Source organism: Rattus norvegicus, chromosome 8 (genome assembly GCF_021556685.1).
Source record: "Rattus norvegicus strain SHRSP/BbbUtx chromosome 8, alternate assembly SHRSP_T2T, whole genome shotgun sequence".
Taxonomy (NCBI): Eukaryota; Metazoa; Chordata; class Mammalia; order Rodentia; family Muridae; genus Rattus; species Rattus norvegicus.
In genome coordinates this window covers 16,289,886-16,315,016 of record NC_141541.1, presented here as the reverse complement: position 1 = coordinate 16,315,016, position 25,131 = coordinate 16,289,886, and the positions used below count along the sequence as shown (strand labels likewise).

At 40.4% G+C, this 25,131-nt stretch overlaps 1 protein-coding gene across 22 annotated transcripts in view; it reads left to right on the top strand.

The window, feature by feature from the left end:
- LOC120094358 (uncharacterized) overlaps positions 1-25,131 on the top strand; it is a 380,216-nt gene that overhangs the window by 67,557 nt on the left and 287,528 nt on the right. For 5 of the 22 annotated variants that reach the window (XR_015627467.1, XR_015627470.1, XR_015627461.1 and 2 more), the window contains one exon: positions 13,742-13,892. The exons of 14 other annotated variants lie outside the window; for them this stretch is intronic. The gene's annotated coding sequence lies outside the window, so the exon portion shown is untranslated. Of the gene's footprint in view, positions 1-1,185; positions 1,407-13,741; positions 13,893-25,131 lie in introns of those variants that run through there. 3 more of the 22 variants (XR_015627474.1, XR_015627471.1, XR_015627482.1) reach the window with 1 other exon arrangement.

Genomic DNA, 25,131 nt, shown 5'->3' with positions numbered 1-25,131 from the left:
TACCATTTTATGTTCAATAGAGGCAAAGGAAAGAGTGATCATACCAGATCCTAGGCATTGCTGGTTCAGAAATGCTGGGGGGAAAAGGAGCCTGACTTTCTCCATTCTAGCAGCAGCAGCAGCAGCAGCAGCAACAACACAACAACGACAACAACAAAGAAGCAAGGATTCAGCCTGCAGAGGAGAGCAAAGTGAATCTTACCTCCATTTCCTGTACTCAGTATAAATAACACTAGTAGTAAGAACAAATAAGAAATATAGAGGCAGTATTGGAGAAAAATTGGAACGAATTTTGGTAACTCCACATAAAGTGAAAAGTGTGAGCCGTCCACCGAACCCTTTCTGTCCTTTTGCTACACTGAGATTGGTTGACCCTTCCAGGCTTTCTGGTAGCCTTTGCAGCCTTGTACGGCAAACGTTGCCCATGAAGTCTGAGTGGCTGTGACGTGGGCCACTTACAGCGACCAGAGCAATGTTCACGTTAGTCATTTTGCCACCGGTTTGGCGTAAGCAGCAGTTCGGAACCAGCCATGAGAAGGATAAATTTAAGGAAAAACGATCTTGAACTTTCCCTCTTTTGGTCATTGCAGGCTTCAGAATTTTTTTTTTTTTTTTGTGGTAATGTAGACTTGATTATGTTAATATATAGTAAGGACCCATTATTAAAATAGCTTTGATCTAAGGAGAAGGGAATTTTTTGCATGGGAAAGAGATGTTATATATTAGTTTTAAGGAAATAAATTTAGGAGCTGAAGAAATGGCTAAAAGGCTAAGAGCACACGCTGCTCTTGCAGAGGACCTGAGTTCAGTTCCTGGCACCCAAGGCTGGTGGCTCACAACCACATGTGACTTCACTTTGAGGGGTTCTAGGACCATTTTAGCCTCTGAGGACATTTGTACGCTCATGTGCACATGTACATACAAATACACACAATAAAAATAAAAATAATTAGCTTTGTAAAAGAAAATAATTCTAGATGCATATTCTCTAGTTCATGTGGAGGAGAGAGATAGACCAACCAGAGGTCAAGCAAATAAAGAACAAATCAAACTGAAACCCTCAAGGCAAGCCTCACACGGTGTGGAAATAGAATGTACATGGGCCATCTTCGTCAAGCTCTAGGACTATAATTTTTACTTGACTCCATAACCCATTTTGTTTTTTTTTTTTGTTTGACCCGTCAGCTGGACATTCTGCCAGCATCTCTTACAATGAAAGTTGCCCCTCTTCAAGGTGAAACAGCAATAGTGTTCAACAAATATTTCTGAATACCTATAAATGTTCAAGACGTGATGGATGCTGAGTGAGAATGTTCCGTGAAGTCCACTGTCACTCGATAGCACATGATGAACAAGGAAATGTGAAGGGATCATTCTAATGAAGTGTGTTAAATGCATCGACACAGGTATGCACATAGAAGTGACAAAGATTACAAGGAAGGCCCTGTTCTCATTAGCTTCAGGTTTCAACTTGTGTGCTAGCTTGCTTCTGTTAACAAAACCACCAGACATGCCTGGGAAGAGGGAATCTTAGCTGAGAAATTTTCTTTATCAGATTGCCCGAGGGGCATGGCTTTGGGGCATTTTCTTGATTAAGGGCAGCTGTAATAAGGCCCAGCCCACTGTGGGCAGTTGGGTCTGGGGTGTGATATGAGCCACTGTTAGCGGCACTAATCAGTGCTCTTCTCTTATCTCTGTCTCAGTTCCTGACACTGATGCTTGCCTTGAGTTCTTGTCCTGACTTCCCTAGATAATGCACTATAAGCTTTCAGATGAATTAAGCCCTTTCCTTCCCAAGTTGCTTTTGGTCATGGTGTTTATCACAGCAACAGGCCCTAACTAGGACAACTTGTCACAGTCCAGCATCACGTGAGGGAGTCTGAATTAAGGGATTTTCCAGTCACAGTTTGTCTAGTGGATGGGTATGTAGCACACTCTCTTGATTGATGATTGATATGGGAGTGTCCAGCCCATTATGGAAAAAACATTATTAAGTACGTAACCTGGGCTGGGCAAGAAAGCCAGATGACCAGATGCTAGGAGGAAGCCAGAGCAAGCAGTCTTCCTCTACTGTTTCTGTTCCAAGTTTCTGCCTCATGATCTTGCCCTGGCTTCTGGGGTGATCAACTTGTCCCACAGCCAGTCTCTTTAATGGCACTCGTTCTAGTCAATATGCAGCTAGAGATGTTGTTTTTAATGCTTATCAGAGGATGAACAAAATTTGGACATCTCTTCACATGCACATCTTTTCTGTACATAACATTGCTTCCTAAAGAACCTGTCCAAATTATTTTGCCTGTTCTTAATTTGACTGTCAGTACTGTTAGTTTGGAAAAGTCCCTTTGCATATATATTCTAAATTTTAATCAGTCATGTTTTTGCGAATACTTTCTGATGAGCAGAATTTTGAAATCTTTGTAAATTTTTTTTAAAATTTATATTTAATGTTCCTTTGTGGGGCTCTGGTGCCTGGTGTTTTCCATGGAGATTTCTGGCCTGGCTAGGTGCATGGGTTCAAGCAAAGGGAAGAGAACTCAGGCAGGGAGGAGGAACAGCTTTCGCTGCCCCTGCTGCTGGTCCTTCTCCTTTTTACCACTGTCACTTCGGTTGTTCAGCCAGGCTGAGTCAGCAGGAGACTGAGTAGATGGTGAGGGGTTCAGGGGAGCTTCTGGGGGTGATTTCAGGGTTTCAGATCTCTTCGCCAAGTGGCAGTGTTACAGGTCTTATGACAGAAGCTCTCAGACAATGGACTAATTCCTGCATACCTTTAATCCTTCTGAACATGATTCTTAAATACAGTTTTTGGATGGGTCAGTGTCTGACAGCAGGTACTTTCTATTGGTTTGGCCTGAGAGCTTGGGAAGACCTCATCTACATATTTGGGGGTGTGGTCCTGCTTCTATCTTGAGCCTACATGACTTATGGTCACATCCTCACCTGTGAGGCTTGAGGCATTGCCCTATGTGACTGATCTGTCTACCCGGGACTGTGAGGACTGCAGCTACCAGAAAAGACCCTGATCTGCTGGGAGACTGGGAATGCACCTGCAGTTCCTAAGGGTCCCCCGAGGATTTGACCTATCGAGACCAGGAATCAGGGTACCTTTCAAACAGCCCTCAGACCCTCCATTCCTTAATTCTGTTAGGAATCCCTTCCAGGTCTCACTTATTTCTGGATATGATTCTGGTTTGCTGTGTGTTTTTTCTTAGAGGGAGGTGCACTAACTTCTATTTACTACAGATAACACCAGTGACAAACGAAATGAGTGATTTAACCAGAGTACTGTTTGGTGAGCCAGTCAGTTTGTGTATCTAACTCGAAGAGCACCACTGAAGGTTACTTATACTAATATGAGGGACTCAAAGGTGGTTTTTCTCATCATGGGGTGGGGGGCAAGTGGAGAGAGCAGCACCTGTGCCTCTGTCAGCATGGCCTCCAGGTGGCTCACACAGGGGTGTCTCCTCTTCCAGAAAGTTGCTAACTGCTTTTCTTACCAAGGAGAGGGCACTTGTGAATCTTATAACTTTAGGAACTTCCTGCACCTTATAGATTTTCTTAGCTTCCTAAGCCTTGTGAACCTCTGACCTTCAGCAGGGAATAATTCAATTATAAGAAAATGGAAACACATGGTTCTATATATTTATCTTCTTCGGGACTCAGCCAACATGAAACCACTTTAATTACTATAGTTTCATATAGTAAGAATTATAGTCATACTGTGTCTTCTTATCAGCTCGTTACCTTTAAGAATTGCGGTTTTATTGTAGATTGTTTGTATTTCTATAAAAATTTTAGTACCTGCTTGCAAATTTCTATCAAGAATGTATTTGGCTGTTGACAGGAATTGTATTGAATCTATCGATCAATATGGGGATGGATGGCATTTTTTGATAACTTTGTGTCTTATGTGTGTTTCATCTCACCTATTTGTTTTCCAGTTTCTCAAAGCAATATTCTGACATTTCTACATAGTGGGCTTCTATGTCTCCTGTTAAACGTATGTCAAGTATTTTAGACTTTTTTGTGCTTCTGCAAAATGTATTAGTTAAAGATTTTTTTTCTACCTCTTGTGCTTGTCATTCCTAGAAACAAATAGAATTGCCTTTTAAATAGTGTCAAGGTCAATTCTAGGACTTGGTTGAATTTATGTAGTAGATTTAATAGTTTTTTAGAAGCAAAATCCTTTGACCTTAATAGATATATTTATTGCATTCCAAATAAAAACAGTTTTATTTGTTTATCTCTCAATCTTTGTGTATTCCTTTTAATTTTTGTACCTGATAGTGAACACTGATACAATGTTGAATTTCCATACTGAGAGCAGATATTCTTATCTTTATCTGTGACTTTAGAAACAAGTATTTATTGTTTTACCATGGAGCATGATGGTAACTATAGATGTTTTGTGTAGACATTAATCAGATAGAAGCTTCGTTGACTTCTAGTTTTCTGAGTGACTTTTGAAAACAAGAAGTAGCATTGGATTTTGGCTAACTATTCCATTGTGTTTATTGAGATAATTATATAGCTTTTCCTTGGATTATCTCCCTTTTCTGATATAGGAAGTTCTTAAGTATCTTCTGGTTGCTTTGTTGTTTCATCAGTGGTCTCCCCATGTCTGTGTGTGAGGGATTTTAGACTGCAGCTTTTCTGCAAAGCTCTTCTCAGGCTGAACTTCAGGTTCTCATAGGTTCTAAAATAAGTTGAAAGATGTTCTTTCCCCTTTAATTTTTTAAAAAGTACATGGAAATGTTTTTTTCTTTATTGATTAATCAAATTTACCAGTATAGACTACCAGCTAGTATATTTTAAATTATGTTTTAATTTCTTTAAATTATGTGTTAACAGGATACCTGTTCCCTCTTGCTTTAAGTATGTTCTGTATTTCAGGGAGCTTGTTGAGTATGTTTCCTTAGGAGATTGAACCCAGGGACTCACATATGAGCTACACATTCCATAACCCTGTTATATTGTTAAAATAAAATACATACTTATTGTCTGCTTTCATTATTGATATTGGTACTATGTTCTTGATATTTCTTTCTTTTTTATTAGAGTTTTAAGAATTGTTCTGGAACTCACTATGTAGACAAGGTTGATCTTGGATTAAAATTTTGTACTACCAGTCCAGCTTACATTAAGTGTTAACTTAAAATTTTAATTGATATATAATAATTGCACATATGTGTGGGGTACAGTGTGGTAATTCAGGACACATGGACTATGTGTAGGTATCAGACAGAGGCACTTGGCATTCCCAGCTCCTTATACATTTTATCTATTTGCTATAGCTTCCAGATTTTCAACATGTTTAGTGGGTTATTTAAACTGTTGTTATCCTGTTGTTCTATAGAAGAAGAAGCTGTCGTCTTTCTACTTAACTGTGTTTTGAAATCCATTATCCAAACCTTCTTAGTCCTTCCAAACCATTTTAATTAAAAAAATATTCTTCTTTCATCCAATAACCATGACCATAGTTTCCCCTCCCTCCATTTCTCCTAGCTTCTTCTCCTAAATCCATTCCTTTCCACTTCCCTTCAGAGAAGACCAGGCTTCGCAGGGTATCTGCTGAACACAGCATAACAAGGACAATAAGATCAGACATAAACTTAGTCTGGAATTGGCATCCCAGTCAGAGAAAAAGTGTCCCAGGAGCAGGCAAAAAAGCTAGGGACAGTCCCCTGTTCCCATTGTTAAAGTCCCGCAAGAACACCAAATGACACAACTATGGCCTATACACAGAGGACCTAGGTTGGACCATACAGACTATATGCTGCTTCAGTCTCTGTGAACACCTATAAGCCCTGCTTCGTTGACTCGCTGGGCTGTGTTCTCATGTTGTCCTTGACCATTATGGTTCCTACAATCATTCCTCCCCCTCTTCCACAGGGTTTCTTGAGTTCTTCTTAATATTTGGCTGTGGGTCTCTACATCTGCTCTTATCAGTTGCTACATAAAGTCTCTTTTCTGATATAGGCACTGATCCCTATGAGTAGAGCAAAATGTCATTAGAAATCATTTCATTGACTTTTTTTTTTTTTATTAACTTGAGTATTTCTTATATACATTTCGAGTGTTATTCCCTTTCCCGGTTTCCGGGCAAACATCCCCCTCCCCCCTCCCCTTCCTTATGGGTGTTCCCCTCCCAACCCTCCCCCCATTGCCGCCCTCCCCCCATAGACTAGTTCACTGGGGGTTCAGTCTTAGCAGGACCCAGGGCTTCCCCTTCCACTGGTGCTCTTACTAGGATATTCATTGCTACCTATGGGGTCAGAGTCCAGGGTCAGTCCATGTATAGTCTTTAGGTAGTGGCTTAGTCCCTGGAAGCTCTGGTTGCTTGGCATTGTTGTACTTTTGGGGTCTCGAGCCCCTTCAAGCTCTTCCAGTTCTTTCTCTGATTCCTTCAATAGGGGACCTATTCTCAGTTCAGTGGTTTGCTGCTGGCATTCGCCTCTGTATTTGCTGTATTCTGGCTGTGTCTCTCAGGAGAGATCTACATCCGGCTCCTGTCGGTCTGCACTTCTTTGCTTCATCCATCTTGTCTAATTGGGAGGCTGTATATGTATGGGCCACATGTGGGGCAGGCTCTGAATGGGTGTTCCTTCAGTCTCTGTTTTAATCTTTGCCTCTCCCTTCCCTGCCAAGGGTATTCTTTTTCCTCATTTAAAGAAGGAGTGAAGCATTCACATTTTGATCATACGTCTTGAGTTTCGTTTGTTCTAGGGATCTAGGGTAATTCAAGCATTTGGGCTAATAGCCACTTATCAATGAGTGCATACCATGTATGTCTTTCTGTGATTGGGTTAGCTCACTCAGGATGATATTTTCCAGTTCCAACCATTTGCCTACGAATTTCATAAACTCGTTGTTTTTGATAGCTGAGTAATATTCCATTGTGTAGATGTACCACATTTTCTGTATCCATTCCTCTGTTGAAGGGAATCTGGGTTCTTTCCATTTTCTGGCTATTATAAATAAGGCTGCGATGAACATAGTGGAGCACGTGTCTCTTTTATATGTTGAGGCATCTTTTGGGTATATGCCCAAGAGAGGTATAGCTGGATCCTCAGGCAGTTCAATGTCCAATTTTCTGAGGAACCTCCAGACTGATTTCCAGAATGGTTGTACCAGTCTGCAATCCCACCAACAATGGAGGAGTGTTCCTCTTTCTCCACATCCTCGCCAGCATCTGCTGTCACCTGAGTTTTTGATCTTAGCCAATCGCACTGGTGTGAGGTGAAATCTCAGGGTTGTTTTGATTTGCATTTCCCTTATGACTAAAGATGTTGAACATTTCTTTAGGTGTTTCTCCGCCATTCGGCATTCCTCAGCTGTGAATTCTTTGTTTAGCTCTGAACCCCATTTTTTAATAGGGTTATTTGTTTCCCTGCGGTCTAACGTCTTGAGTTCTTTGTATATTTTGGATATAAGGCCTCTATCTGTTGTAGGATTGGTAAAGATCTTTTCCCAATCTGTTGGTTGCCGTTTTGTCCTAACCACAGTGTCCTTTGCCTTACAGAAGCTTTGCAGTTTTATGAGATCCCATTTGTCGATTCTTGATCTTAGAGCATAAGCCATTGGTGTTTTGTTCAGGAAATTTTTTCCAGTGCCCATGTGTTCCAGATGCTTCCCTAGTTTTTCTTCTATTAGTTTGAGTGTGTCTGGTTTGATGTGGAGGTCCTTGATCCACTTGGACTTAAGCTTTGTACAGGGTGATAAGCATGGATCGATCTGCATTCTTCTACATGTTGACCTCCAGTTGAACCAGCACCATTTGCTGAAAATGCTATCTTTTTTCCATTGGATGGTTTTGGCTCCTTTGTCAAAAATCAAGTGCCCATAGGTGTGTGGGTTCATTTCTGGGTCTTCAATTCTATTCCATTGGTCTATCTGTCTGTCTCTGTACCAATACCATGCAGTTTTTATCACTATTGCTCTGTAATACTGCTTGAGTTCAGGGATAGTGATTCCCCCTAAAGTCCTTTTATTGTTGAGGATAGCTTTAGCTATCCTGGGTTTTTTGTTATTCCAGATGAATTTGCAAATTGTTCTGTCTAACTCTTTGAAGAATTGGATTGGTATTTTGATGGGGATTGCATTGAATCTGTAGATTGCTTTTGGTAAAATGGCCATTTTTACTATATTAATCCTGCCAATCCATGAGCATGGGAGATCTTTCCATCTTCTGAGGTCTTCTTCAATTTCTTTCCTCAGTGTCTTGAAGTTCTTATTGTACAGATCTTTTACTTGCTTGGTTAAAGTCACACCGAGGTACTTTATATTATTTGGGTCTATTATGAAGGGTGTCGTTTCCCTAATTTCTTTCTCGGCTTGTTTCTCTTTTGTATAGAGGAAGGCAACTGATTTATTTGAGTTAATTTTATACCCAGCCACTTTGCTGAAGTTGTTTATCAGCTTTAGTAGTTCTCTGGTGGAACTTTTGGGATCACTTAAATATATTATCATGTCATCTGCAAATAGTGATATTTTGACCTCTTCTTTTCCGATCTGTATCCCTTTGATCTCCTTTTGTTGTCTGATTGCTCTGGCTAGAACTTCAAGAACTATATTGAATAAGTAGGGAGAGAGTGGGCAGCCTTGTCTAGTCCCTGATTTTAGTGGGATTGCTTCAAGTTTCTCTCCATTTAGTTTAATGTTAGCAACTGGTTTGCTGTATATGGCTTTTACTATGTTTAGGTATGGGCCTTGAATTCCTATTCTTTCCAGTATCATGAAGGGGTGTTGAATTTTGTCAAATGCTTTCTCAGCATCTAATGAAATGATCATGTGGTTCTGTTCTTTCAGTTTGTTTATATAATGGATCACGTTGATGGTTTTCCGTATATTAAACCATCCCTGCATGCCTGGGATGAAGCCTACTTGATCATGGTGGATGATTGTTTTGATGTGCTCTTGAATTCGGTTTGCCAGAATTTTATTGAGTATTTTTGCGTCAATATTCATAAGGGAAATTGGTCTGAAGTACTCTTTCTTTGTTGTGTCTTTGTGTGGTTTAGGTATAAGAGTAATTGTGGCTTCATAGAAGGAATTCGGTAGGGCTCCATCTGTTTCAATTTTGTGGAATAGTTTGGATAATATTGGTATGAGGTCTTCTATGAAGGTTTGATAGAATTCTGCACTAAACCCGTCTGGACCTGGGCTCTTTTTGGTTGGGAGACCTTTAATGACTGCTTCTATTTCCTTAGGAGTTATGGGGTTGTTTAACTGGTTTATCTGTTCCTGATTTAACTTCGATACCTGGTATCTGTCTAGGAAATTGTCCATTTCCTGAAGATTTTCAAATTTTGTTGCATAAAGGCTTTTATAGTAAGATCTGATGATTTTTTGAATTTCCTCTGAATCTGTAGTTATGTCTCCCTTTTCATTTCTGATTTTGTTAATTTGGACGCACTCTCTGTGTCCTCTCGTTAGTCTGGCTAAGGGTTTATCTATCTTGTTGATTTTCTCAAAGAACCAACTTTTGGTTCTGTTGATTCTTTCTATGGTCCTTTTTGTTTCTACCTGGTTGATTTCAGCTCTGAGTTTGATTATTTCCTGCCTTCTACTCCTCCTGGGTGTATTTGCTTCTTTTTGTTCTAGAGCTTTTAGGTGTGCTGTCAAGCTGCTGACATATGCTCTTTCCTGTTTCTTTCTGCAGGCACTCAGCGCTATGAGTTTTCCTCTTAGTACAGCTTTCATTGTGTCCCATAAGTTTGGGTATGTTGTACCTTCATTTTCATTAAATTCTAAAAAGTTTTTAATTTCTTTCTTTATTTCTTCCTTGACCAGGTTATCATTGAGTAGAGCATTGTTCAATTTCCACGTATATGTGGGCATTCTTCCCTTATTGTTATTGAAGACCAGTTTTAGGCTGTGGTCGTCCGATAGCACGCATGGGATTATTTCTATCTTTCTGTACCTGTTGAGGCCCGTTTTTTGACCAATTATATGGTTTTGGAGAAAGTACCATGAGGAGCTGAGAAGAAGGTATATCCTTTTGCTTTAGGATAGAATGTTCTATAAATATCTGTTAAGTCCATTTGGCTCATGACTTCTCTTAGTCTGTCGACATCACTGTTTAATTTCTGTTTCCATGATCTGTCCATTGATGAGAGTGGGGTGTTGAAATCTCCCACTATTATTGTGTGAGGTGCAATGTGTGTTTTGAGCTTTAGTAAGGTTTCTTTTACGTATGTAGGTGCCCTTGTATTTGGGGCATAGATATTTAGGATTGAGAGTTCATCTTGGTGGATTTTTCCTTTGATGAATATGAAGTGTCCTTCCTTATCTTTTTTGATGACTTTTAGTTGGAAATTGATTTTATTTGATATTAGAATGGCTACTCCAGCTTGCTTCTTCTGACCATTTGCTTGGAAAGTTGTTTTCCAGCCTTTCACTCTGAGGTAGTGTCTGTCTTTGTCTCTGAGGTGTGTTTACTGTAGGCAGCAGAATGCAGGGTCCTCGTTGCGTATCCAGTTTGTTAATCTATGTCTTTTTATTGGGGAGTTGAGGCCATTGATATTGAGAGATATTAAGGAATAGTGATTATTGTTTCCCTTTATATTCATATTTGGATGTGAGGTTATGTTTGTGTGCTTTCATTCTCTTTGTTTTGTTGCCAAGACGATTAGTTTCTTGCTTCTTCTAGGGTATAGCTTGCCTCCTTATGTTGGGCTTTACCATTTATTATCCTTTGTAGTGCAGATTTGTAGAAAGATATTGTGTAAATTTGGTTTTGTCATGGAATATCTTGGTTTCTCCATCAATGTTAATTGAGAGTTTTGCTGGATACAGTAACCTGGGCTGGCATTTGTGTTCTCTTAGGGTCTGTATGACATCAGTCCAGGATCTTCTGGCCTTCATAGTTTCTGGCGAGAAGTCTGGTGTGATTCTGATAGGTCTCCCTTTATATGTTACTTGACCTTTTTCCCTTACTGCTTTTAATATTCTTTCTTTATTTTGTGTGTTTGGTGTTTTGACAATTATGTGACGGGAGGTGTTTCTTTTCTGGTCCAATCTATTTGGAGTTCTGTAGGCTTCTTGTATGTCTATGGGTATCTCTTTTTTTAGGTTAGGGAAGTTTTCTTCTATGATTTTGTTGAAGATATTTACTGGTCCTTTGAGCTGGGAGTCTTCACTCTCTTCTATACCTATTATCCTTAGGTTTGATCTTCTCATTGAGTCCTGGATTTCCTGTATGTTTTGGACCAGTAGCTTTTTCCGCTTTACATTATCTTTGACAGTTGAGTCAATGATTTCTATGGAATCTTCTGCTCCTGAGATTCTCTCTTCCATCTCTTGTATTCTGTTGGTGAAGCTTGTATCTACAGCTCCTTGTCTCTTCTTTTGGTTTTCTATATCCAGGGTTGTTTCCATGTGTTCTTTCTTGATTGCTTCTATTTCCATTTTTAATTCCTTCAACTGTTTGATTGTGTTTTCCTGGAATTCTTTCAGGGATTTTTGCAATTCCTCTCTGTAGGCTTCTACTTGTTTATTAATGTTTTCCTGTGTTTCCCTAAGTGTGTTCATGTCTTTCTTGAAGTCCTTCAGCATCATGATCAAATATGATTTTGAAAATAGATCTTGCTTTTCTGGTGTGTTTGGATATTCCATGTTTGTTTTGGTGGGAGAATTGGGCTCCGATGATGGCATGTTGTCTTGGTTTCTGTTGCTTGGGTTCCTGCGCTTGCCTCTCGCCATCAGATTATCTCTAGTGTTACTTTGTTCTGCTATTTCTGACCGTGGCTAGACTGTCCTATAAGCCTGTGTGTCAGGAGTGCTGTAGACCTGTTTTCCTCTCTTTCAGTCAGTTATGGGGACAGAGTGTTCTGCTTTCGGGCGTGTAGTTTTTCCTCTCTACAGGTCTTCAGCTGTTCCTGTGGGCCTGTGTCTTGAGTTCACCAGGCAGCTTTCTTGCAGCAGAAAATTTGGTCTTACTTGTGGTCCTGAGGCTCAAGTTCGCTCGTGGGGTGCTGCCCAGGGGCTCTCTGCAGCGGCAGCAACCAGGAAGACCTGTGCCGCCCCTTCCGGGAGCTTCAGTGCACCAGGGTTCCAGATGGTCTTTGGCTTTTTCCTCTGGCGTCCGAGATGTGTGTGCAGGGAGCAGTCTCTTCTGGTTTCCCAGGCTTGTCTGCCTCTCTGAAGGTTTAGCTCTCCCTCCCACGGGATTTGGGTGCAGAGAACTGTTTATCCGGTCTGTTTCCTTCAGGTTCCGGTGGTGTCTCAGTCAGGTGTCCTGCCGCTCCTGGGCCCTCCCCCACGGGAGCCCAGAGGCCTTATACAGTTTCCACTTGGGCCAGGGATGTGGGCAGGGGTGAGCAGTGTTGGTGGTCTCTTCCGCTCTGCAGCCTCAGGAGTGCCCACCTGACCAGGCGGTTGGGTCTCTCTCTCCGACTTTTTTTTTTTTTTTTACCAGCTGTCTTTGGTTTTATCCAGATTCTGGTTCCTGGACAGCCAAACAGTGTTGGGCATAGGATTCTTCTAATATTTTGGCCTCAAGTTAGACCAGTCATTGGCTGGCCACTCCCACAAGTTCTATGTCACAATTGTCCCAGTATATCTTGTAGGCAGGACAAAGTATACATAGGTCAAAAGTTATGTCACTGGGTTGGTTTTCAAGTCTCTCCAATGGAAGATTTGCCTGATTACGGAAGATGGTCAGTTCAGGTTCTGTATCCCCCATTACTAGGAGTCCCTGCTAGATCAACCTAGCAGATTCCAGGGAATTTCCATTGTACTAGTCCCACCATCCTTTCTGTAAATTACATTCTGCTCTGTTCTTTGGATTTGATGCTTTCCCATGCAGCACACAGCTGAGAACACTCAGTATTTGAGTTTTGTGCCTACTTTACTTCTGTTAACAAAATTGCCTGGTTCTGTTCATTTTGCTATACATGACAATACTTCTCTCTTGATGACTGAGAAAGTACCTCTTTGTGTAAATATTCTGTGTTCATTTTGCTATACATGACAATACTTCTCTCTTGATGACTGAGAAAGTACCTCTTTGTGTAAATATTCTGTCACTGTAATAAATGTTTGCTGTGTATTGTTATGGTTTGGAGATACAGGATTTTCTGAAGAGCTCATGTTCTAGAGGCTTGATAGTCAGTGGATGAATTCAGAAAGTGACTGCATCATAAGGACTCTAATTGTATCAGTGGGTTAGTGTATTTATGGAGTCACATGTTAATGACATTATTCAAAAGTGGTGGAGACTAGGTATTTTCTTGGAGGAAGCAGTTCACTATGGGCATGCCCTGTAAGGGTTTGTCTTATCTCTGTTTCTTTGTGTTAAGGTTTGATATCTTGCTAGAATTGTAATGCAAGTGTGGGCCCCCAAGACCTGGTTGCCCCAGAGAGGACAGAGTGTGCCCATAGACCCAAGTGAGAAGTGAGGCTATGTGATCTTGCTCCCATTTCTGATTTGTAAATAAAGATGCCTGCAGCCTATAGCTGAGCAGAATTGAGATATGTGGTGCTTGGTGTTCCCAGTCTGGAGGATGGAGGAAACCACAAGAAGAGGAAGAAGAGAGAAGAAAGACTCCATGAGTTAGGAGTTGAGAAACATGGCTCTGAGAGCTGGCAAACTGGAGTTAAGAGCAGTCTGAATGAAAAATAGTAAATAATAACTTGGGGTTATTGATAGGAAAGTAGATTCTAATAGCACAGAGAGTAGATGCCTAGCTCTTGTGCTGATTAAGACTTATTATAAATATAATGGTGAATGTCTTTTATCTAGGAACTAAATGGTGAAAGTGGGATAGAAACCCTGGATTGGGATTAAATTTATTCTACAACACTTTTCATTCTTTCCTTGCTTTGTGGTCACCATGATGTGAGCAGTGCTTTCCACAGTGACAATACAGCCTCTTTACAGGATTAATGCAAAGGTATGTGTACTAGCATATGCATTAACTCACATACAAGAATGAGTGCAAAGGTATGTGTACTAGCAGATGCATTAACTCACACACAAGAAGGAATGAGTGCAAAGGTATGTGTATTAGCATATGCATCAACTCACATACAAGAATGAGTACAAAGGTATGTGTACTATGCATTAACTCACACACAAGAAGGAATGAGTGCAAAGGTATGTGTACTAGCAGATGCATTAACTCACACACAAGAATGAGTGCAAAGGTATGTGTACTAGCAGATGCATTAACTCACACACAAGAAGGAATGAGTGCAAAGGTATGTGTACTAGCATATGCATTAACTCACACACAAGAATGAGTGCAAAGGTATGTGTACTAGCAGATGCATTAACTCACACACAAGAAAGAATGAGTGCAAAGGTATGTGTACTAGCATATGCATTAACTCACACACAAGAAGGAATGAGTGCAAAGGTATGTACTAGCATATACATCAACTCACACACAAGAATGAGTGCAAAGGTATGTGTACTAAGTGCATATGCATCAACTTACACACAAGAAGCTTTTGTTACAGCAAAACATTTAGCCAGGATCCAAATAGAGAAAAGAGGGCTCTGAAGTTCCACTCCGTTCTGATTCACTTAAAAACTCAGTTATCTAAGATTTCCCTATGTGGTACCTCCTGAATTGGTTCTACTAAACCAGTTCTCAATTATGCTCTGGACTAGGGGTACAGTCTTTAATGCAGAGACCTATGTGGAAGATTTAGCCAAATGTGGCTGTTTACAGGCCTCTTTTCTTTATCCACTCAGATACTCTTTATTTTTGCTGCTTTTCAAACTACAAGGAAGTACTAATTTTACATTTTGAGTAGGGCTCCATATGTATAGTATTAGACTTTTATATATTATAAAAGCTTTTTAAAAGGATGAATATGCATGTATTAAGTGTATGTTTGTGAGCTTGTGCACACACATTCATGCATGTAGTTCTTAGAGACACAGAATTTGCCTTCTGATCTTGACTGGAAATCTTGTTGTTTTTCAAACTCTAAGCGAGAGATAATAATATCTTCCTGATAGACTTATTGCTAGTCTTAAATAACATAAGACATGTAGAGTGCTTGGCAAGGTGCCTGGCATATAAAACGTCTCAGTAAACATCATGAAACACATTCCTGTGAAATAGAGTCACTTACTCTAGTCCTGCAGAGTAGCAGAAAACGAAAGCATAAAGAAATAAAAATCGCGTCCAGTTCTGAAAGCTGCATTTGTGGTGGTTAATTTTGTGCAGGTACATAAAGCATAGGATAGAGATGAGTTCTTGCTTTGTCCTCTTAGTGAATGAAAAAATATTCCTTTTGACAATTGTAGAGTGTTATCCCCTGAGTACTGCAGGATGTCTTGACCAGAGCAGATGTGACTGTAAGAACTCCCAAGACCGTGTCTATGGACTGTTCATGTTGCCTCATAAAATGAGGGGTGGAGAGAGTTATTAACCTCTACCCGAATGTCCAGGTGGTCCCTTCTACAACTCTCAGCAGCCTGTATGTGATTGTGCACTAAGAGCACATGATAGCCATATGGTCTCGGGGGTACCAGAATATATGGAAGGTAGAAGGTGACCTGAAGTGGGGAAGCCATCAGCTGTGACAAAGTCATCACCACACATTCTAGGGTAAGGCTTTTCCATGATGTGGTCAGTAAGTCCTTAACCTGTGTACTGGAGACAATTGCTCAGTAAACTCATGACTCTATTGAGATGTTCCTCAGTGAAATTGTGCTTTGTGGAGAGCGGAGTAAGCCCTGAATGAAGGGAATGAACGAAGTACTGACTGAACATGCTTCATCGACGTGAGCACAGCCATGTCAACTGCCCCAATGTCTTAGACCCATGGAACATGAAAGCCTTACCAAGGTCAGGTTCAGGGATTGGAAAAGCTTTCCTCTCTTGTCTGCTTATGAAGATATGCAGTGCATACAGAAAGCATCAACCACAGTTTCCTCTTCAGAATGGGTGTGGCCAGAGGCTACAGACACCTACCAAGTTTAGGTAAGCCTGACTCCTCCTTCAACTGCATACAAGAAACTCTCCTCAATTCAGATTTATAAATAAATAACAGCAGTGGGTGTTCTCCACCAGAAAGGAGGCAGCTTATCTAGTGCCAGTGTTTCTTTACACATGTTGGGGGTGTCTCTCCTTTCTTCACCACTTCTTGTTCTGGTTAGATCAGTCCCTAAGGTTGTACACAGCCTGGCATATGGAACCTGACAAAGTGGGAATCTAGGCACTCTGAAATTTCTTCTACAGGTCATTTTGCCTCCTGGGATTTTTGCATATCTCTGGAATTATTGCAGTGTGCGTCAGATTCTGTTCCAGTTTTGTGTTCTGACTGTAGACCAGTTATAGGCTTGGTTGGGGATGGATAAGTTTGCTTCTACTCACTCACCTCGCGTCATACCTCAGTCTTCACACACAATGCTTGGCATTAGAGAAAAGGTGATCTGAGATATTCTGTGTGATTTAAAAAAAAAGATTTCAAACCTTCATCCATGTAAATTACCATGTCTCCCAGCTTAGCCACATTTAGCTAGATTTCTTTGATGTGATGCCTCCAGAGATTAGGGATTTGAGGAAAGATTTCACCCTTATATTTTAATGTTCATTGTACACTGCTCATATGTACATTGTATATTGAGCTTCCAGAGTGCATCTTTGTGTGTGCATCTGTCTCTCTTTATTATTTTTCTATCTCTGGTTGAGCAATACTTTCATAGATGCATTGCTCGTCAATTCTTCCTTGTCACTGTGGATGACATCCCTCTTCTCCAGCATTAACTTCTTACTTAGTGATGGTCGTTGATATGAGGAGCCATACAGCTGCATACAGGTGGTGTAGGATGTCTTTACTTCTCTCAACGTACAATTATCACTGTGTTTGCTTTATAGCTGGCAGTGAGCCTGCCTCTCTTAGCAACTAAGTTGTCTTAATCACACAGATGCAATGTCTATAGTGTCTGTGTAGCAGTATTTCACATTTACTGTGTCTGGGGCTTGAGGAAGAAATGACACTTTACAGCAACAGGAAATGAGTTCTGCAGAACTGGCAGGAACTCAGCATTGTAGAAGAAAACCAAACGCAACAACTACTGAGAATTCAGATGCAAGAAGAAGAGAAATTTATCTGCTGAAATAGCTGAACTAAGAAAAGAACCTTTAAGGGGGTAAAAGGAAAATGGAGAAATAATAAGACGAATGCATCTTCTGAACATGTCTTCCTTAGGGCAGCAAGAGTAGAACAGGAGGACAATCAGAGTTCTACGTTCCATTTTTTTTAAAGACTTCATTTTTCCCAGAACAACCTTTTTTCCTTTATAACACTATGTTCAAAACATAACTTTTGCTCTTAATATTTTTATATATGTAGCAAGTGTCCTCAGAGATGTGAGAGCACAGATGTTATTGATCTTGAGAGCATCTTCCGAAGCCTACAGGTTTAATGCCTTAGTGCACGGATGCTGCAGAGGGCTGTACATGACCTGAAGGACTAAGTATCCATCCAATGTCCCCTCACCTTGAGTCAAAATAATGCCCGGCTGCTTAAGCAGCTATCTTTGCCAGTTTGGTTGATTTTCTGAATGATGACAGACATTTATTTTTATCTGGTCTTACTTAATTTTTGCTGAAGAATTAGTTTGTACAAAGTTTGCCTAAACAAGCTCCACTTCCTGAAGCTATGATTACACATCAATATATCTCCAGTGTGATGATCTTGAAGGGATTCATGACAAGATTCATAGGGAGAAGGAAAATCGTCAAGAAAAACGCCAGACCTTCTGAGAATTACAGACTACTTAGAAGGAGGTCCCTAGCACCTTGCAGTAGATGTGTAGAACCAAGAAATGACAGAACTACAGACTGTCTATAGTGTGCTTAAATTCATTCTGAGAACAGGGAGTGTAAAAGAAGGAGGGAGGTGGTGGAAAAAAATCTTTTGAAAGACAGTGAGAAAGGATTTGGGGGCATGAGCTGTATTCTTCATTCTATGCAGTGTAAGACTCTTAAAAAAGAACAAAAAGTTTAAAAGGAAGTTTCCTCTCTGATAACAGCAAATAATTATTCTGGAAAACTGGGGTTTACAGCTTGCAGTGTTATAAAAATCAAAATAAAATCTGAGGTGCCACAAAGTTTAACTGATAGAAATTTGAGAATTCTCAGTTGGTGGGAACTGCACTGTGAGGATGAATGTCAGCACAGAGCAGCGGCAGAGCACTGAAGGGTGATTACAGCAGGGTAGGGAACTGGATTTAGAGCCTGAATATTCAGGTTGGGATGAAAGCCTTACCAATTTCAAACTCTATATTCACTTTAGAAAAGCTAATTAGTATATTAGAGTCTTAGTTTCACCCAGCATACATGCGATGTCTATCATACCTTTCAAGGTTGACTGTCAACTCCATTAGGAATAATGGCCACTTGACTTTGGCAACTTCTTTTTTCTTTCCTGCTGATATTATAATTCCTCCTGAATTCATGATACACACTGCAAGCCACTGTGGTAATTACTTCTTCACATGTGCTCAACACCTCTTTTTCTGTTCTTCAAATGCATTTGGCAGACTCAGTATTCCCACAACCCCCAGTCTCCACATGCATTGCACTCGCACTCAAGAATCTGAAGAGAGCTGAAACATGAAAATCAGAGTGGCTTCACAACCAGCATTGCTAAGGAGATGTTGAGCACTCCATGCTAAAAATTTACCTGAAGGAGAAGTGTTGGAGCCCTGTATCTTCCTTTATCCTTCCTTGTTTTCTTCTTTCTCTGATTCTGTTTCATTTTCCTTATCCCCTGTATCTCTGTCTCTGTCTCTCTGTGTCTCTGTCTCTGTCTCTGTCTGTGTCTCTGTCTCTCTCTCTCTCTCTTTCTCTCTCTCTCTGTGTGTGTGTGCATGTATCTATCTTTGTTCATATTATTTAGTTGTTTGAGGATATCTAAGTTTTATCTTAAAATCTATGAGTAATTTTAAAAACAATCTCACTTTGCTCTGAGTTCATGCTTCTTAGCGTGAGAGGACCCCCCTCCCATGGGATGTAGACCTTCAGCTTTCTGTCACTGGAACAAGATGTCTGAAATAATTTAAAATAATTAACTTCAAAAGAGGGGGAGTTTCTGTTGGCTCACAGTATGGAAATTTTTCTTAATGGTGAGGTGGTTTATGCTCTTCAGCCTGTGAGATATATACAAAACAATATATTCTGATGGGACCATGTGGGAGGTCTGTCCACCTTGGTGTAATGATTCATTCCCATAACCCGAGAACCTAGGAGATAGTGGGAATAACCATGATTTCAAGGCCAGGTGGGGTTATAAGGCAAGCCCTGTTATAAATAAATGCATATTGACACACGTATATATTCTGAATCAGTACTGAAGTCATTTAAAATTCAGCAAGTTATACATTGATACTAAGGAGAAGGTTATATAATATAATACATGTTCCTCAAGCAAAGAATGGCTACAGAAAGCATGGTTAATTTACACAGTGGAATACTACTCAGCAATTAAAAACAAGGGCATCATGAATTCTGTAGACAAATGGATGGAACTAGAAAATATCTTGAGTGAGGTAACCCAGATCCAAAAGGACATGCATGGTATGTACTCACTGTTAAGCAGATATTAGCCATAAATATAGAATACCCATGATACATCCCACATATCCAAAGATGTTAAACAAGAAGGTGGGTTCAATCAAGGATGTTTGAATCTCACTTAGAAGGGGAAACAAAATAGTCATGAGCAGAGAAGGGAGGGAGGAACCTGGGTATAAAAAGAGAGGGAGAAGAGCATGTGGGGACCTGATCAGGTGTGGGGAGAGACAAGAGAGAAGCTGAGAGCAAGAGGAAAAGGAATGGAATTCTTCAGTTGCTGGTCAGTGTTACCAGGGCTGCAGAGAATCTCTAGGAAGTCCTCAATACCTGTGGTGAGAGAGGTTCCTAGGAATTGATGTGGGTGACCTTAGCTGAGATGTCTAGGGAACTTGGAACCTGAAGAGGCCCCCCTCCTGTAGCCAGGCAGGATTCCCAGTGGATGGATCAGAACACCAACTCACCAACAAAACTTTTGACCCCAAATTTGTCCTGTCTAAAAGAAATGCAGGGACAAAGATGGGGCAGAGACTGAATGGATGTCCAACCAATAACCAGCCCAATGGAAACTCATTCCATGGACAAGCACACAATTCCTGACTCTATTAATCATCTCTGTTATGCTTGTAGTCAGGAACCTAGCATAACTGTCATCTGAGTGGCTCTATCCAGCAGCTGATGAAAGCAGGTTCAGATACTCACAGCCAAACATTGGACAGACTTGAGGATCCCAATGGAAGAGTTGGGGGAAAGATTGAAAACTGTGAAGGGTAGATAGGCTCTTCACAGGAAGATAAAGAGAGTTAGCTAACCTTAACTTCTTGCAACTCTTAGAGACTGAGCCACCAACCAAAGAGCATATGTGGACTGGACTGAGGCCTCCAGCATTTAGATAGTAGACGTGCAGCTCAGTTTCCTAGTGATGTCCCAACAACTAGAGTGGAGACTCTCCCCTAAAGCCTGACTGTGGTATCTGTTCCCCAACAGGACTGGCTTATCTGGCCTCAGTAGAAAAGGATGCCCTTAATCCTGTAGATATTTGATGAATTAGGATGGGGGAATACCCAAAGAGAGCCCCACCATCTCAGAGAAGAAGGGGAGGGGGCATGGAAGGAGGGACACTGTGAGGGGGGACCAGGAGAAGGGTAGCATTTGGGACATAAATTGATAAATTAAAAAGAAAAGAAAAACAAGTGACAAGAAATAGGAACCATCCATTTTATATATAACACACATCACATCCTTCTTGCACAAGGTAATGATGAAATTGATGAGCTATTAATAGGAAATGTGCTAGAAGCTTTAGATTTTCATCAAAAACACCATGCTAACAACAGATATTTAAAGGAAAAGTTGTTTTTTTAAAGATGTATCACTTGGCAACAAGCCAAGAAAATTGTAAGGGAATGTTCTGCTTATTCTATATATAACTAAACTCCATTACCTGCAGGAAATAACCCTAAAAGTATCCGAGGAAATGAAATTTGCCAAATGGATATGTTTCATTTTGTGGAGTTTGGTAAACTAAAACATGTGTACCATACTGTAGACATATATTAAGGATTTCGATGGACAACTGCTTTAAGTTCTGAAAAGGCTGATTCTGTAATTATTCATTTATTAGAAGTTATGGCAATTATGAATTATCTGTACAAATTAAGACTGACAGTGCTCAGTAAAATGAAGCAAATTTTTACATGTTAGAATATAAAGCACATCGCAGATATACCACAAATCCTACAGGATGAGTAGTTGTGAAGAGATCCAATCATACTTTAAAAGAGGTGCTAAACAGACAGAAAGGGTAACAAAGTCCCTAGTGCTTTGCTACCCAGATTACATAGTGTTTTATTGATTTTAATTTCTTGAATCCTGATGAACAAAACCCAACTGCAGCTGAAAGATATTGGACTATGGAGACAACTGCTGCACTAAATCAGCCTGTTTATATTAAGAATGCTCTAACCTAAGAATATGTTAAGCTGGAGAAGATGTCTTGTATATGTTTATACATGAGAAAGGATATGATGACATGGGGAGACCTAGGGAGACTGTGGCTGCAGACTGGAAGAAATCAGCAGAACTGACAAGACAGGTAATGCATATGCTGATTCCTCTACTTGGGAACAGCTCTGAGCCCAGCTGAGATGTGAAAATGTCCCCATTCAGAGTTCAGCTATTCATGGCCAATACATGCCATCCTTTCATTATGGCATAGATGGAGATTTATATTGCAGTTTAGTTTTACAGCCCAAACTGGAATAAGGAAGACAAGTGTCTTCCACATGCTCAAAGAGCAAGACATCACCTCTAACCAATCACTGCACTTTGTTCTTTCCATACATATGTTATTGCAGAAATGTGTATCACTTGTCAGAGTTCATATGTTTACAAAACCTAAGGACCAGACACCAAGGAGGTGACCTGGACAAGAGTCACCCTTCAGGATGCTGAATTGTGAGATAGATTCATCCTAGCATCTAGCTTGATCCAGTCTCAGACTGCCTCAGTTGTTGTTTCATCAAAACTTGCTTCTTGGAGAGTTTCAAAGCAGCTAGCTCACCTGGTCTATCCTTAGAGACTGTTCCAATCAGAACTTCATTTAAACCTTCATTTTTTTATAGCATTTAGAGATGGGACAACAAATGTTGCAGCTGGTTTTCTTAATACTTGACTACGTCTCCAATTTCTTTTACTCCACTCCCACCCCAAACAAACAAACAAACAAACAAACAAACAAACAGCAACAACAAAACCATGTCCAAAGTCAGCAGGAAGCAATTTTAAGAAAATGACACCCTATCCTAGTAGGAGGGGTAGATAGTTCTTTGGTCCCTCAGTAGATTCTGGATGTTCGTTGTTGCTTAAGGGGATTGGTTGGAAGTGGTCAATGGTCTGGATTAGGAAGAAAACAAGGTATAGTAGGTTAGATGCAAGGATTTCTCTCTCTTTAGAGTTGAAAATAAGAACAAGGGAATATAAGCATAATATAGGAACACTAGGAATACAGGTAGACTATCGAATCTACTCTTAAACAAGAGAGCTACTACTAGTCAAAAATCCTACATTGATATAGATCTTCGTATATTGATACAAAACTAGTTATATCTGGTTACAACGTATTAGGTATATATTTCAACTCTTGTATAAAGTATTGTACCTATGCAACTCATTTAAAAAATGCAATGTTAGCTCTAGTCACTTATAAACTGCTATTACAATCTGTCCAGGATAATTAAGAAATGCAACTTAATAAGTAGTCAATCAAACTCATGGTCATGTCAGATATTAGTCTAGTTATTCACAGAAATATGCCTTCTAAGTTGAACAGATAGTAAATAGATAGAGACAAGCAATGTTTGTCTCAAGCAAAATCAGCTTTACAAATGCCTCCAGAACTTTAATCATGAAGGTATATTGAAATGTGTCAAATGAATTTTTGCATTTATTGAGAAGATTACATGATATCTGTTCTTAAATTTATTTATGTGATGTGTTATATTTATTGGTTTGCATATGCTGAACCAACATTGTACCGATGTGATGAAACCCACTCGGTTATGATATGTGATTTATTTTGCAAATTATTATTATTTTTTATTTACATTTTAAACGTTATCCCCTTTCCCGGTTTTCCCTCCAGAAACCTGAATCTCATCCCCCTCACCCTGCTTCTGTGAGAATGCTATGCCACCTATCCACCCATGCCCTCCCACCTCCCCGCACAGACATTTCCATACACTGGGGCTTCAAGCCTAAACAGGACCAAGGGCCTCTCCTCCCATTGATGCCCAACAAAGCCATCCTCTGCTACATATGTGGAGCAAACTACATGAAACTCAGAAAGAAGGAAGACCAAATTGTGGATGCTTCAGACCTTCTTTGAAGGGGAACAAAAATATTCATAGGAGGAAATATGGAGATGAAGTGTGGATCAGAGACTGAAGGAAAGGCCACCCGGAGACTGCCATATGTCCATCCTGTGTAGTCCCTGGGAGCTCCAGACGATCTGGTTGTTTGAGGTTGTTGTTCTCCTTATGCGGTTGCAAACCCCTTCAGCTACTTCAGTCCTTTCTCTAGCTCCTCCATTGGGGACCCCATTCTCCGTTCAATGGTTGGCTGCAAGCATCTGCCTCTCTATTTGTCATGCTCTGGCAGAGCCTCTCAGGAGACAGCTATACCAGGCTCCTGTCAGCATGCACTTCTTGGCATCCACAATACTGTCTGGGTTTGGTGTCTGTATATGAGATGAATCCTCAGGTAGGGCAGTCTCTGGGTGGCATTTCCTTCAGTCTCTGTTCCACACTTCGTCTCCATATTTCCTCCTATGAATATTTTTGTTCCCTTTCAAAGAAGGTCTGAAGCATCCACAATTTGGTTTTCCTTCTTTTTGAGTTTCATGTAGTTTGTGAATTGTATCTTGGGTAGTCCAAGCCTTTGGACTAATGTATGCTTATCAGTGAGTGCATACCACGTGTTTGTGTGTGTGTGTGTGTGTGTGTGTGTGTGTGTGTGCGCACGCGTGTGCGTGTGTTTATATAATTGGCTTACCTCACTAAGGATGACATTTTTTAAAAATTTTTATTAGATATATTTCTTTACTTACATTTCAAACTTTATTCCCTTTCCTGGTTTCCTGTCCATAAGCCCCATTCCCTCCCATCCCCCTCCCCCATATGAGTGTTATCCCTATACATTCCCCTTATTGCTCCCCACTATATATTCCCCTGCACTGGGGGTCCAACCTTGGCAAGATCAAGGGCGTCCTCTTCCCCTGGTGCCCCAATAAGGCTATTCTCTGCTACATATTCAGTTGGAGCCCTGGGTCAGTTCATGTATAGTCTTTCGGTAGTTTTTAGGCCCTGGAAGCTCTGGTTGGTTGGCGTTGTTGTTTTTATCTGGTTTAAAGCTCCTTCAATTCTTTCAATACTTCCTCTAATTACCCCCAAATGGGGTCCTAATCTCAGTTCAGTGGTTTGCTGCTAGCATTGACCTCTGTATTGGACATGCTCTGGATGTGTCTCTCAGGAGAGATCTATATCTGGTCCCTTTCAGTATGCATTTTCTAGCTTCATCAATCTTAAATAGTTTTGGTGGATATATATATATATATATATATATATATATATATATGGGCCACATGTGGGTCAGGCTCTGAATGGCCACTCCTTGAGTCGCTACTATAAATTTTGCTTCCATATCCCCTACTATGGATATTTTACCCCCTTTTAAGAAGAAGTGGGAGTATCTGCATTTCGGTCATCCTTCTTCTTGAGCTTGCTGTGGTCTGTGGATTGCATCTTGGGTAATTCAAGCTTTTTGGCTAATGTCCATTTATCAATGAGTGCATACCAAGTGTGTTTTCCTGTGATTGAGTAACCTCACTCAGGATAATATTTTCTAGTTCATTTCATTTGCCTGTGAATTTCATGAAGTCATTGTTTCTGATAGCTGAGTAGTACTCCATTGTGTAAATGTACCACATTATTTTAATCCATTCCTCTGTTGAAGGGCATCTGGGTTCTTTCCAGCTTCTGGCTGTTATAAGGCTGCTATGAACATAGTGGAGCATGTGCCTTTGTTGTATGTTGGAACA